Raw genomic sequence first — 15,934 nt, 5'->3', positions numbered from 1 at the left:
AGTTTGAGGTTGAACGCATTAATCTGAGGAAAAAAAAAGGAGGTTGATTTATTGGCAACAATGATGTGTATTAAAGAGTTTCTCAGCTTTTCTCCCTCCGTCGTGAAAAACATACTATAATTGGAATTTATTTCAGGTAATCAAATCATATAATCAGCAGGTCAAATATAGAAAGGCAAAGGGTCTCAGCAGCCAGCACTCAAATTGAACCGAACAATCCATGTCAAAGTCATCTCAGATCCAATTTCTGCTCTCTGCTTGGTCTCTGTGTCCTTCCCTCGCCGAGGGTTTCAGCAACGAGAGAACGAGCCGGAGAGAGAGCGAGGGAGAGAGGTCACGCACTGACTCTATATACTAGCCATTCATATCAGTGACCAAGATCTGATTTTTTCCCCCCTCTTTCTTCTGAAGTATATCCAGACATTGTGTCCTTCCGTAAGCAACTTTTATAGGGGCCCCCTCATGAAAAGCCAGCGAGCCTCGGGGGTCAGGGGCCAATGTGCTGATGGATTATGGGATTGCGCCACAGCCCCGGTCCTGCTGACAGGCTTTATTGGTTGGGAGGATGAGCTTGTAACCCTTTATATAATTATTGTATTAAAGGCCTGTGTGCTCCTGCCTTGCTGGCACTTGTTCCTGGATCAATGTGGAGATAATTTCAGAAATGAATAGTTAGTATCGATCGCGCCCTCTTAGTGATGGCTTATCAGCAAGCGAGACAGGTCGCTGTAGATTATTGCGCCAATGTCATTTATGGTCTCTATGATAGTATTTGTATTTTGGGGCGCCTGGACGATTCAAACAAAGGCAATTCAATTTGCAATGGATTTCTCTCTGTTTTTTTTTTTCTTCTCTTTTTCAGCCGCCATCTTCTCTGTGGCACACAATACGCCATAAATCACAATCTTTGGTATTTTTATCTCCGTTTTCTCCTGTTGTTGTTTTTTCCCCCCTCCGTCTCATCCTCCGGGATAACCAGGTGTTGGGTAAGTGTCGGGGTATCAGGGTCGAGGGAGGGAGGGAGGGAGGAGAGGGTGTGAGGGGCGGAGAAGGGAAGGCGTCAGCAGTTGAACTCTTGGCTGAGGGATTGAGTGCGCCGTGGTTGAGACATACCCGTGACCTTTAGGCCTTCCGCCGGTGGATGACCAGGGTTCAAGTCAGTGTTGTTGTTGTTGGTGGTGGTGGTTCATGCTGCTCGGTTTATGGCTGTTTGGCCATTACTGTGCACCATCCCCAGTGTCTTCACGTTACCTCTCCGATGAGGTGAGGATGGTTCACCTGTAAAAGGTCAAGTGGTTTAAAGCACACCACTGTCACGAAAATTTCTGGATATCATTTTTGTTGATAAGACAAAGTGAATACACTATACAAATCATAATATTCATATAACAATTGTAGTCCACTACTGTTGTAGTCCATATGTGTGTGTGTGTGTGTGTGCCAGTGTGTGTCTGTGTGAGACAAAGGGAATAAGCAAGAGGGAAATGCCAGAGAGCGTGAGATGGGAAGAGATAGAGAGAGAGAGCGAAAGTGAGAGAGAAAGAGCTTGGGAAAAAAAGATAGACAGACAGACAGATAAAAAGAGAAAGAGAGAGAGCGCATGTCAGTATACATGTGTATATTTGTACACAGATGCGCCTGCATGATCCTGTGTGCAGTCGAACCCCTCATCTCCTGTGCATTTATTTATTCATGCCTGCGGAAGGCACCGAGCCCCAGCGCGCCCCTGTTGTTTGTGCGTTCTCCACCCTCGGCCTCTAAACTGTGAATGACAACATGTACCAATCACTGGCTAACGCTCCATTTCAATAGCTGCTCAGGGGGAATCATTCAGAGAAATGTAATTTACTCAGTATTGGTCAGTTTGACCCCCAACCTCAATCACTTGACACGGTTACCTTGGCAACCCCTGTGTGAAAGGAGGACAGGATCAGATAGCGGGATGAGACAGCTCTTGGAGCGGAGCGAGGGCTTCCTCTGGGAAGACAAAAGGTGGACGTGTGCACTGTGAATTACACAGGACAAGAGAGGAGCTGTCCGTGTATTTCACCCCCAGTATTCCAGCATGACCAGTGCCAGCAATGGTGCTTGTATCACATCAAACTCCTGGTCTTTATCATGTGTTTATACATATATATATATAACGCACAGCAATGCATTCATATATATATATATATATATATACATTACTGTGCGTTATTTTTTCTCAAGCAGTGGACAGTAGTACAAGTTCTGACAAAAAATACGCTTTCAAATATACTGTAACATCCCTTTGATTTAAAACTGTGTGCTGGCCTGCCACGTGAGAAAGCAGTCCGAATATCTGCAAATCAGCGGGTGTTTTGTGAATAAAACATCTTGCGTTTCAGGTGATTTGTGCACTGCTTCTCAGTTTAACTGTAGGGTTTCCCGTCCGTGGGAACTCACGCACACGTAGTCAGTCTGGTGGTACTCACGGATCCACCCCGCGTAATTACAAGGGCTGCGCCATCCGTCATAAATGTCAAAGCGCATTCATTTTTTACTCCCCTGACACTTTAATTACATCCAATTATTTCAGAAGTGTTCGGCCCCTAATTAGTTGTACAGTTACATGTTGTTAATAGGATGTGGGATCAGATGAAACAAATGAGCGTCATATATCATTTCAATTAAGCCGCGTGATGGATTAATTAATGCACGCCTATTAAAAGGAAGAGGGCATGACAGAGGAGTGGGAACACGCGTTCAGAGGAATCCCCACTGGAACAGAAACAGAATGAAATGTGACTGTATGATAATCTTCACCATAATTAGGAGCTGGGACGTGAGGTCTCTGTCCACAGGCGTGCGTTGCGTCTACAGTGTACTGAGTGCCTGCAGGCCTCACGGACTGTTCATAGCATAAGGCTTTGCCGGCTACCAGACTATGCTTAGAGTGCTAGCATTGTGCCCATGCTGACCAGGTCATTGTGCTGTAATGCCACTCTTGAACAGCAGGTATATTGTCGACCATTCGGTGTATGATTTGCCCTGTCCTCTGCTTATAACACATATTATATGGCCAGCCTATTTATCCGCAATATTAACAAATGCCATCATTGACAGTTTTTCTGCTTCATTTGTATCCACTCTTTTATCCACTATCCACTATTAGTTTGGGATATTTCACGTACATATATACCTTCTTTGATGTCTCCTGGAATCATGCATGTGTCATGTATGTACATGTGCTGAATGTGTGCTAATATGTTCTACCCCCGGATACCTGAGTCTCTCTTCTTCTCTCGTCCCCTCCCTTTTCTATCTCCCCCTCTCTCCCCAGCTGGCCCCAAGTAGATGGGTCCCCCCTATGAGCTGAGGTTCTGCTCAAGGTGTCTTGCTGTTATAAAGGGAGTGGCCTTAATGGTTGCTCTAGGGGGTTCAGGCTCTGGGCTCTGGGCTCTGGGTTCTGTTGTTATTGGCGCTATATAAATACAATTGAATTGAATTGAATGTAGAAGTTTTCAGTCTCTAAAATGAGTGGTTGCTATGTAGTTTGATAATAGAATAACAGGGTATCGGATCTATGTTAGTAGATTACCTGTGGGCTAAGGAGCTTAGATTCCTTCCTATGACTAAAACGGGGCGATATTTCCATGACCAGAAGAGGCCTACAGTCTTAAGAATGGCCCGTTCACACTCTCCCGTTCCAAACGGGGCGATATTTCCATGACCAGAAGAGGCCTACAGTCTTAAGAATGGCCCGTTCACACTCTCCGGTTTCAAGCAGCACCGATAAAATGAGGTGTGACCATAACGGTGCATGTCAGCATTAGGAAACAAAAAAAAAAGCAGTTGAGGGAATGGACCCCCGTCACACTCTCTCCAGCCATCCCTCATGGCGTGACAGAAAATCACCCTCCTTCCTCGCCTCGTCAATGAGGCCTGAGACACCGTCAAGAGACCCCATTCGTTTCACACGCCAGCCCAGAATATTGGAGGAATTGGCACAATTTGCATGATAAATGTGTCAGAATGCACTTTCCACTTAAGAGGAGCGCACCGAATGACTCCTGCCGTTCTTCACCTACAGGCGGGGCCATTGATTTGGTCACTAACAAACGGCAGACTCGCTCTCCCAGCAGTTTGCAAAAAAAAAAAAAAAGCTCAAATCTTCAAAAAACGAACGAAAGGGGAAAAAAAAAAAACCTTTCACCTCGCTTCAGCTCTTCTTGACACCTGACATCGACAGTGGTGACGCTGGACTAGGGGTTGAGGTCCTCTCATCCATACCCCCCCCCCCCACACTCCTCTGTCTCACCCTCTGCACCCAACCCCCCCCCCCCCCCCCCCGTCCACCTCTACTCGACCCAATAAGCGCCTATGCTCACTCTTCATTTGAACAAACAAAAGCACCCCATAATGATCACCTCTGCCATTATGCAAAATTGATTCGATCTGGTCCAGGGGAGTGTGGATTTATTTCCTTTTTTTGTGTGCGTGTGTGTGTCTGTGTGTGTGTGTATGTGTGTGTGTGTGTGTGTGTACTTTCCGTACGAACATGTGCATCGTGATGTGTTGTGATGTGTGATGCGAGGGGCTGATGGGCCTGTCTGTGGACATGCCCGGCAGTGATGCCCGGTCCAAACAAACGAGAGTGGAGTTCGCACGCCATTGCCCAGAGCACCTCTCATCCTTTAATTGCCATTTACATACGAGAGGAATCATTCACTTCTAATTCCCCTAGTACAGCTCCCTCACCCAGCACAACCACCACCACTAACACCCCCTCCGCCCCCCCCCCCCCCGTCCCTGTCCTCGCCTATCCACCCCCCCCGTCCCCCGTCCCCCGTCTCTGTCCTCGCCTATCCACCCCCCACCCCCCCCACCCCTCCTGTGCTTGTGTCAGTGTCAGTCCTCATCAGTGTCACAGATCACAGGCCACCACAGATACAGCCTTGTGTCCTATTAAAGGCCCTCTTTGTGCGTCTGCGTGTGTGTGTGTGTGTGTGTGTGTGTGTGTGTGTGTGTGAGAGTGTGTGTGCGTGTGCGTGTGTGTGTGAGAGTGTGTGTGTGTGTGTGTGTGTGTGTGTGTGAGAGTGTGTGTGCGTGTGCGTTTGCGTCTGCGTGTGTGTGTGTGTCTGCGTGTGTGTGTGTGTGAGTGTGTGTGTGTGTGTGTGTGTGTGTGTGTGTGTGTGTGTGTGTGTGTGTGTGTGTGTGTGTGTGTGTGTGTGTAAGTGAGAGAAAGGGATGGGGGGCAAAGAAAGATAGAAACCACACAGTGTGTTTTGGCCCACAGATGTTTTTTAAAGTGTCGTTAGATCCGCTTTTTACGAGTATGATTTATGTCTGGATATTAACCTCACTTTGACCCCTTGCTAATGCCACAAGAAGAAAAAAAGAAAAACAAATGATGGAAACTGCTCCCTTCATTTGTCCTCTCTCTCTCTCTCTCTCTTTCGCTCTCTCTTTCACTCTCTCTCTCTCTCTTTCTTTCTCATTGTGAAGCCCTCAGATGTAATACAGCCGGTAACATCATCAATTTCCCACTTTTATTGAGCGCTTTATTGAGAAAGTGACAGATGAAACACTTGTTCATTTCTTTGCCCCCGACTGCCGCATAGCTTTCCTGAACCCCACGCCATTGCAGGGCCCATAATGTGATCATTCACTGAGTGGATCTCCGACTGAAGATCATGCCTCGCCATATCCATTTCAAATCTGCAAAGAAAATCACATCTGATCAGTTTGATTTTCACCTGATTGGACTTATAAGCTTTGTATTACTGTCAGTTATGCTTGTTGGACAGTTCAAGCCAGGGGGGAAAATGGCTGATAATCTCATTTGACAATATTTCGCGTGTATCGTGTTTTGTAATCTCATCCATGGAAAGACTCATGATCCAATTTATCCAGTCTTTCACCGCCTTTTATTTCACTCACAACATCCAGCCGTTTGGCGTAATAATCTCTCACATGGGAGATGCCTGTAAATACCCTTGCAAATTGCTGATAAACAGCTATCAAGATCCTTTTTTTAACCGAGGAGATCACGTGTAGATTGATAAGCCGTGTAAAAAAAATATGGCATGGGTGATTTTATGGACAAAAAAACCCCCGAACCTCCTGGAAGGCCCCCCATGCTGTGAGAGCTGAATGGTCCAGTTTATTTCTTTGCGTGTTGTCTCCACTGACAACCCCACCATCCTCTATGACTGTTTCGCCAAGCCACAGCGATGGTGTGTATACTAACAACAACCCCCATTATGCTGCTGATGAGGGCACGGCAAGCAGAGAATGGGATAGGACACAGCCGTGTAGTGGATGTGTTGTTTCAGAGTATGATGGTCGCAACAGTTCAGCGGAGAGGTCATCCAGAGCTCATTGCTGCCTTAAATGGAGTATTGAACACAATGAATAACACCCAAGCTGTGAAAAAAAAAATGCAATGCTTGGGTGTTCTTGGGAACCAACACTGTACATTGGGGCCAGAATATATGTCCAGAAAATTAGGGGGGGAAAGCACACACGCACGCACACGCACACGCACACGCGCACACACACATACAAACTATAGTCCGTCAGACAGCCTAAATTACATATTGATCAGTTTTAATTGTGTTTTTGCCATCAGAAGCTTTTACAAATTCATAAAGGAGAAATAATGTGGTTTTTGTGCATGACTACCTCTTAGGCCAGCCAAATGAATTCCATCACTTAACCTCCAGTCAAAGGGGATTATTGAGCTTTATGATGCAGTCAGTGAAATATCAATAGGACTGAATGGGGGTTATGGACTTTTTTTTTCATGTGCATCTCCTTTGTTTAGTTGTAAATGAGCTGCATCAAGCTAAATGACCACCAAGGCCATTAACAATGGACATATCTACCGCATTAAACACACACAAATGCACACACAAACACGCATGGACACATACACAATCAATCGCAAATGCACATCACATCTCCCACACACACATTAACACTTTCCCATACACATACACTGTGTAGACTAATGGTTTTAATTAAACACAGATGTCATGGTTCATTAAAGTACATGGTATATTCAGTAGTAAGTCAAGGTTTGTGCTCTAGCCAGTTTGAAGAACAGTTGTGTTATGATTGCCATGCACCATAGCTTGTAAAAGCCCTATTCTTTGTCTCTGTCAGACGGTAAAACTACAGCAGTCATTACAGCAGTCACCCATATTTCCTCCCCTGGCTGTGGGCTCTCTGTGCTGTTGTGGGCAGTGTGCATTCAATGCAAATAGAGGTGTGTTTATTCCCAGGCAAAGCGCTGCTCCGCTGGTGACAATTATGACGGATAGATTAGCCCAGATTTATAGCAAAGCCACAGCGTGGGGCAGGAACAAGCGCTAATCATTCACTTTTGGCTGCAGACATTTGTACAATGGCAAAAGGTCAAAGCATGGACTCCCGCGCAATAAATCATCCTGAATGAGAAACAAGTGTGCCTCTCAAATAAAAAAAAGGAGGAAAAAAAAAAAAAACTGGGGTAAATGCATCAAAACCTATTGTCGATTTATCGGTACTTTCCCTCAAAATGAGGCACACCCCGCTGTATGTGTTTATCATGTGAAATGTGTTTAATTTAATGGTGTTGCCTACCGCTGTTTAACCACTGATGTGCTGACTGTTGACATGTCAAATCCATTGAGAGAGAGAGAGGGGGAAAAAAAACAACGGCAGGGATATAATGGCTTATTTCTGTGAGAACAACACCTTTTTTTTTTTTTTTTTTTACCCCAGTTGGTGAAGTGTCTCATGTGAGGACAGGTTTAATATGCTGTATGGGAAATCTTTTCAGTGGAGAATATCTTTTCAGTGTAAGACCTGTCTGTCTAAGTGGCACCTGGGTCAATTATAACCCTAATCCCCTCCTCCCCCTTCTCCACCAGCCAGATAATAATTGAAGGTTGACAAAAATTCGAGAGCAGGTTTGAAGGCGTATTGATTTCCTAGTGCTCAGCCTCAGAGGATGGGGAAAATAAGGCACAGAATTTACTGTCTTCATAAAACTTTTAGTAAATCAGACCATTTGAAAGGCAGATATTGACAGCCCATTCATTACCATACATAGTGTTCTGCAAAAGCGTTTGTGGATTATTAGCAATAAGAGACTTGGCCACCCGCTATTGTCTTTCATGCACCAGTAGGTAGGGCTAATAAGCGATGGGCTCTTTTGAAGTTTGAGATGAGATTTTTTTAATCCATCCCCATGGCCACTGGTAATCTCACCAAAGTTATAACCAGATTGCTCCCCATTCCTGTGGCAATGAGTATGTTAAGCAGGAGCAACACAAGCCTGTGTTTCTCGTTGCAAAGGAATGTTTAGGCCAGAAGTTGACCAAGCTTTTTGATCAGCTGACCAAAGTAAGAAAACATAATGGCACCACAAAGTGTGGTGAAATAGTGTAGATAATGTGTGCAATTGTGTAATAGTGCAATAGGTAATGTGTCCAATAGTATAATAGTGCAATAATTAATGTGTGTAATAGTGTTGTAAGCATGGCATTTTGTTGTTGGCTCCATGTTTTAATATACTGATGTGATTTTTAAATGTTTTGCTGTATATCTCTTACATTGGAGCACGGCAAGACTTGCTAGCATGATAGCTTCTCTCAAAGACATACAAACATAAAATATACATTTACACACACATACTGCCACTGAATAAAGCTGCCTTGAGAAGCGAATCTGAGTGGTTTGTGAGGATTTTCTGTCTAAGCTCAGGAGGACTCTGCCCTGCGCCCGATGGACAGACTATTAACTTTTTGATTGGCATTTCAGCTGACATTGTCTCTCTGTCAATGAGCGCTGTCGATTCCGCTCTGCGTGTGAAGGTACACATAAATACTGACCGGATATGAACACTACATTTTCAGCAGCTTTCTCCCTGGGTCTCGGACCATAAAGATAAACAGAAGCATTTTGCCAATGCTGATTTCCCCTTCCCTTGCAAGACGCTCGAGAATAAATGAGTTGGAACGCTCCCACCAAAGAGATGATGCTGACAGCATTTCTCAAAGTAGTTCTTGCCATTTTTTTTTCTTGCACTTTCTCTCTTTCTCCTCTCTCGCTCTCTCATTGACCTCCCCTCTTCCTCTCCTCAGTTACTCTCCCTCTCTCTCTCTCTCTCTCCCTCCCTCTCTCTCTCACTCTCTCTCTCTCTCTCCCTCTCTCTCTCTCACTTACTCAGTGGTGTTTTGCTTCTTTCCTCACCTTATCCCTTTGTTTGGAGAGAGCAGGCAAATGACCCTTTCTTGCTTGTCTGAGGGGTTGGGATGATTTCAGCATTTCCTTTGAAAAATGGCGCCGCCTGGCCCGGCAGCGGAATATTGAAGTGACGGGGAACTTTAGCAGACCCTTACTTCAGCTCTCACTTTAATTACTTGTTTGTCTTTTTATTGGGAAACAAAATATGGCTGTCAGGGTTTTATGGTGCGGGGGGGGGGGGGGGGGGGGGGGGGTGGAGTAAAAAAAAAACGGCTGACCTGTTTTATCTGCCCTTGCATTCGCATCAGTGTAATGATGACAAAACGGGATGTTAAGTAATGATTAGTAGAAATGGTTGCAGTTAATTAGTTGGTCCTTCGTTTATCGTTCCATTTGCACATTTTGGGGAGCAATCGTTATTAATTAGGACCATCATGCCGAAAGGGGCGAGGTGGAACCCTACAGCCAAGTTAATCAGGCTGCAATGAAAGCTCCATTATCCTGTCCCATCCCGTTGGCCCGTGATCTATTAGTATTATCTAAAAGCTGTGCCAGGATCAAAGGGAAAAAAGACAACAGGACATAAACAGGAGCGCCTTTGATCGGCCCCTTTGCTTGGGTCACTGGTTATATAGGAAAATCTCCACATGATATTGTGTGGCTGTTTTTGTGTCGTTGCATAAATTCTGTCTGTTTGTATTGAGTGGAGCCTGACAGACACTTTAGCATGGTAATGTGGTCGCAGGGGCTGAGCCTGTGTGTTTGCAGCCATCTTTGATTGGCTGGGTGTGTGTGTGGCGGCCCATTACAAAGGACACATTTACTTCAAAGGGCGTCTCCTACTATGTGTGACTTATATGAGTTGTTGCCACTCGCAGAAATGTGTAGTTGGAGAACTTTAGATTTTAAATTCGAAAATAATTTAAAATTCCCTCCACTTCTGCATAATCATCAACATAATTCTGCAGTAATTGCTCCTAAATGTTCTCATTTACTCAGCTGCCATGTTTACCCTGACGGTGTTTGCATTGAGCACAGAGCCCCCTCTGTTTGACCTCTGGGTTAAAGAAAGACTGTCTATGTTCTCCATCCTATTTGGAGCCAAATTCAATTGAAGATCATAAGAATATGAAATCACTCCGCTCCTGACAGGGGCTGCCACGCCCTCGGGCCCACCCCCACTGCTTGCGTGGACGACTTCAAAAACTAGAGCTCGTCTCAGCTCCTTGCTTTTTTTTTTTTCACCTTGCTAAATGTGCCGTCTTGTTATTTTTGAAGGGTGCTTGACCGAGGTGGATGCAAATCAAATTAGCCTCCCCTCCCTGAGCCTTTGTAATACCATAAACAAGAGAGAACATTCATCACGAATAACAAGGGATTGGGCACCAACCTATGCAGGGGTTGGAAATCAATACATTTGCAGTTGGCTGTGGGCTTATTAATGTAAATGAGCACAGATGTAAGCTGATATGCTCTAAAGTGAGGTTACTGAAAGAGAGAGAGAGAGAGAATGAGGGAAAGAGAGAGAACGAGGGAGAGAAAGGAAGAAAGAGTTAGTCCCCGACACCAGGAAATCAATCGAATAAAGGAGAAAAATGATGCAGATGAAGCAGATATGAACATTAAAAAAACCCAAATAACCTTAAAGGAAATCAATCATATAATTTAAAGAGTAAACAGCCCCGTGCCTCACCAATCTCCCACATGGTTTAGTGGAATAGAGGATTTTTAATTTTGCCATTGATATAATGCCAGCCAGTGAGATTGTGCAGATGGTCTAAACCAGGAAGGGAGAAAGGGGAAATCAATTGGGTCTGGTTTTGTGCTCTTCAGAGGTGTGTGATATTTACAGCAGGGAGGGCTCCTGCCTTTGTATAAATTTACATTTTAAGAGATAAAAGACCTCTGTATTTTGTCTTGTTATTGTTAATAGAAACTGTCGACTTTTATCCCGTCCTGCTGCTGGTGAACGGTGGTATCTTTTGTGTTTTGTGTGTGTGTGCAACCTACTTGTGTGAGAGGAGCGAGTGAGTTGCTCTGGGTGTGTGTGTGGGGGTGTGTGTGTGTGTGTGTGTGTGTGTGTGTGTGTGTGGGTGAATTTGTGTGTATCTCAGGCAATTTTCAAGCCTTTCTTTTCTTGATACACAAAGCCAGGCTTTGTGAGTGTCTGTTTTTTTTCATTCGGCGACCACAAGCAAGCCAATCGGGATGGCATAATTGCATCAGAGTTACAGAAATATAGGCTCGCAATTTAGATGGAGAACGAGAGAAAGTGAGCAAGAGAGAGAGAGACAGAGTGAGGGAGAGAGATAGATAGAGAGAAGGATGGGAAAACGAAAGTCGGGAAAGGAAAAGGGGGAGAGGAGAAAAAAAAAAAGAATTGACCTCAGACAAGTTCATTTACGGGTGGTGCCAGGACAGAGAGGTTAAGAAAATGTGACAGCGGACAAAGTAAGTTTGTATGTAAATGCAACCCAGGCTGTTATCACTTGTATAATCTTACACTGGCTTCCCAGCACTACGGGGCCCCAAATTATATTTGGGACGTACAAATTCCAACAGATAACCAAACCGCAGAAATCACTCCCATGTAAATAGGTGCAAAGTAATGTTTTGGAAACGCGACGCGTGCAGCCCCAAACTGGATAGTGAATTGCCTACAAAGTGCCTACATCATTTGAATGATTTAAAGGTACTTTATGTGCTCCTCTCTAATGGACTCCGCCATGTCAACACTGACTTCCCGGTCACATTGCCTTTTTTCCTTCTTCCATTCCGTTCCAGCACTATTAAAACAAGTGTCCCTGAAAGTGGGAAAGGACGGGCGCGCACAAACAACAACAAACAACAGACTCAAGTCCCTTTTCTTCAGGCTTATCCTCATGGACTGAAGCAAAACATAACCTTGCTATAAACAATAGGAGCTATGGAAAACAATGAAGGCAATTATTTTAATTCGGTTACTTTTATTTAACGTTCTTTTGTTATGGGGTTAATACAAAATGCATTTTTTCCAAAGGCGGCGAGGGACGCCATGTGCATCCATTTTGTGGTGCTTTTTCACTTTATCCACTAATTGGCAGTTTTCAAACAAATTTGGGGTGGGGTTGCTTTTTTTGTTAAAATGCAATTTTGACTCAGTTTTACTGGTACATAAAACTCCACGAGAGCAACTATTTCTGTCCCTATCACTAGCACACAGAGCGAGCAAATGCCGTGAAGGCAAGCTAGCACCCCAACAGAAACGGGTCTGTAAAATCATTTGAAACCAGACTCACCCTCTTTTCTTTCTCTTTCTGTCTCTGTGAACTCATCTTATGCGCCCTCATTTTATAGTGCATGCGTTACTATTTGTACCCCATCACAATACATCCAGGAATAATACCATTTAAAAGCTAACGAGAAAGATGCAATCTATCCCCCTCAAACACTCCTCTCTTTAGCATCTTCCTCTTTTCTTCTCTCTTCTCTCCTCTCCCCTCTTCCCCTCCTCCTTTCTTCCCCTGGCGTGTCCTGCTGTAGCGAGAGCTACATCTCTCTCTTGTCTCTCTTTAATTTTTAATTGCCACCGTCTCTTCACCTTTGCCGCTTTCGAGACATCCCGGAGTTAAGTTGCAGTGCTGGCGGTGGGGAGGGATAGCACTGAACCCCGTGCCAACCTCACAGGCCACCGTACGAATGCAGATGCGGCCCGAGATGTGAACTTATGACAGCGGGCATCTCTGATCTGGGATCAGGGGTTTATGTGGCCGTAGCATGGAAGAGAGAGACAAAATAAAGGCAAATAAATACATAAAAACAGTGCTCACAACAGGGAATGAGGATGGACTTGCTAATGCCTTCTTCAGAGTGCTTACACTCCATATGTGGTGCATGGTGAATAAACAGCTGAATGTGGTTGAGTGTGCTGACCCTGAATAAGAGAGACCTGTAGCCGAGCCACTGTAAAGACCAGAGAGGCGGCACACAAGGGTGTTGATGAGGAGCGCTGCTTTTGCAGAGATGACCACGGAAACACAGGAGTTAATGAGGTGACCTTGTCACAGCCCACTTCAATAACCCGTGCAGAAATGGTGATTTAGTAGAGTTCTGTGAGTCGTACTGTTGGTGTCAAATGTGACTGTGAGAGAAAGTGCGCGCGTGTGTGTGAGAGAGTGTATGCTGTTTCGGGATTTTATTGTCGCGTGCGTGCAAGGGGGGGGTTGTGCACTTTCGTGTGTGTGTGTGTGATGTTGTTTCGCCCCATAATGCTGAGCGTGTGCGCTAGTGAAAATGTTAATGTTAAATTCTGTGTTTAATGTTCCATTTTAGAATGTACTCCCTGCTTGTGTTAATGTTAGCGTGTGTTTCTCTTATCACTTTGAGTCTGTGTGTTATGTGTAATTGCCTGTGTGTAGTTTCCTGTCTCTTTAGCGTACTTGTCCACCCTTACCCAAAGTGGGATGTAGAGTTTAGACCCCCCCCCCCCAGCATTTCAGTCCATCTGTATTCAGTGATTTCCCTATGCGTCCTTCAATGAGCGGTAAAGAGCCAAAGAGAAGGCTGCGCATTGCTTCATTCACTACAGCATGCTTTTGTGGAACTGTCTGGGTATGCACGAGTGTTTATTTTTGGTTTGGATTTCATGTACAGTGTATGTCTTAAAAAACTGTAAAAGGTCAAGTGTCTGTGAGAAATATCAGTATACATGTGTATGTGTGTGTGTGTGTGTGTGTGTGTGTGTGTGTGTGTGTGTGTGTGTGTGTGTGTGTGTGTGTTTGTGTGTGTGTGTGTCTGTGAGGAATATCAGTATACATGCAAGTGCTGCATGGGACTTGAAGTAAGTAGGTAGGGTAAAATTGTGTGTTTTGTGAGTGAGGTGTTTGTGTGTGTGTGTGTGTGTGCGCGCGTGCGTGTGTGCGTGCGTGCGTGCGTGCGTGCGTGCGTGCGTGTGTGTGTGTGCGTGCGTGCGTGCGTGTGTGTGTGTGTGGTGTTGGCAGCGTAGTGGGTGAGGGGAGGGGGGTGCCCTGTAAAGCGAGAGGTGCCATTAGTGCTAGTTTGATGGAAAGCGTAATTGATGGGTCAGCGGGTTTTAGCGGCGCTAAAGCTGTGTTAATTGTCATAAGAAGGCCGATTGATTGGGCCCTCGCATTAGTACATAAATTTGAATTGATTAATGTTTTGTTGTGAAATGAATGTGTATAATGGATGAGTGGTGTGGCCATTTATTTATTGGCCTCATTAATGCAGGCCTGGGGATCAGAGCAGAGCAAAGGAGAGGAGAGGAGTGGAGTGATGGAGAGATGAGAGGAGAGGAGAGGAGAGAGGAGGGGAAGAGAAAGGAGGGCAAAGGAGTGCTGAAGAGAAGAGAGGCATGGAGTGGAGAGGAGTGGAGAGGAGTAAAGTGGGCACAGGAGTGGAGTTGAGAGGGGGGAAAGAGGATGAAAGGAGAGAAATATTATGTGCTTTGGAGGAAGGAGAAGAAGTGATGAGGAAGAGGAAGGGGCCTGGTAGGAGAAATGAGAGAAGAGAGGGAGAATAGAAAGGAAGGAAGGGAGAAAAGGGAGTTGATAAAGGAACCAGCAACGCATCAGCAATGATATCCAGGCGTGAGAGTGTTAAGACCAGAGAACCAACAGCAGTTGTGTGAACACTCCCTGCTGTACCTCTGCTCTCTGCAGTGTCCTTAGGAACATCGGAGAGGTTTATGGCCTTTTAAAAGGGAATGGCAGTCAGTTTTACTGATTTGTCTTTGCCTGTCTACTTCTGTTCCCATGTGATCCAGAGAGGTAGTTTTGGAAGGAGGATCGTGATGCATTTATGTTTCAGTGATTTCACATTGTTCTTATAGAACGTAAAGTAAGCTCGCTATCCGAACTAGAACTTGGGGGATATAGCTGTGGTTCATTTTCTTTTTTAAGTCTTTACATGCAATAAGTTAAACGTTTCTTGTTGGTGTGCGTTTGTGCGTGTGTGTGTGTGTGTGTGTGTGTGTGTGTGTGTGTAAACAACTCGCTGGAGTGACGAGCCCCCTCCTCCCCTTTTTAAGCCTGTTAAATATTCCTCCATATGGTGGCACTAGAGAGTAGGGCTGTTTGGCATTCTCCGACAACTTTGCGTGGAGCAGTCCGCCCTCTCTTCCCCTTAAAACACACAAGTGCAACACATTTCTGTTCATCCTACAGTATAATCATGATGCATTTAAAACCCATGCTTAAAAACTACCAGAAGCTATATATAATCTTTATACCAACCTACACGCCACTCTCACCTCAGTAAAGACTTGTGAGGAGGACTTGACTCATGTTTACCGAATTGTAGAAGTGTGTGCGCGTGTAAATCTGTGTGTGGGCATTTGGTAGCATGTGTGAGTTCACAGATTTACGATTACATTTAGCGGGCGCTTTTTAAATCAAAAGTGGCACAAAAGTCGAGGTATTTTTATCTGTGTGTGAGCTCCTTAGATGTTTGACCCACGGTGTTGGCCTTGCTTAGCAATACATGTCTGCTGGTTGAATGTATGCATACCTGTGTTTATGATGTTTGCTATGATGTGTCTATGCTATGAAACAGCATAACAGCATTGTGTGTGTGTGTGTGTGTGTGTGTGTGTGTGTGTGTGTGTGTGTGTGTGTGTGTGTGTGTGTGTGTGTGTGTGTGTGTGTGTGTGTGTGTGTGTGTGTGTGTGTGTGTGTGTGTGTGCATACACAGGGTGTGTTTGGGTGCGTGTGTTTTAGAGGAGGGATAGTAAATGAAG

At 44.9% G+C, this 15,934-nt stretch overlaps 1 long non-coding RNA gene across 1 annotated transcript in view; it reads right to left on the bottom strand.

Moving 5' to 3' along the window:
• Nucleotides 1–5,418: 5,418 nt before the first annotated feature.
• LOC116222443 overlaps nucleotides 5,419–15,934 on the bottom strand; it is a 148,011-nt gene continuing 137,495 nt past the window's right edge. The window contains exon 5 of the long non-coding RNA XR_004164656.2: nucleotides 5,419–5,682. This is a non-coding gene — a long non-coding RNA (uncharacterized LOC116222443). The remainder of the gene's footprint in view (nucleotides 5,683–15,934) is intronic.

The sequence above is a fragment of the Clupea harengus genome, chromosome 11 (assembly GCF_900700415.2).
Source record: "Clupea harengus chromosome 11, Ch_v2.0.2, whole genome shotgun sequence".
NCBI classification, from domain to species: domain Eukaryota; kingdom Metazoa; phylum Chordata; class Actinopteri; order Clupeiformes; family Clupeidae; genus Clupea; species Clupea harengus.
The sequence above is the reverse complement of the archived record's forward strand: the minus strand, read 5'-3'. Positions and strand labels throughout refer to the sequence as shown.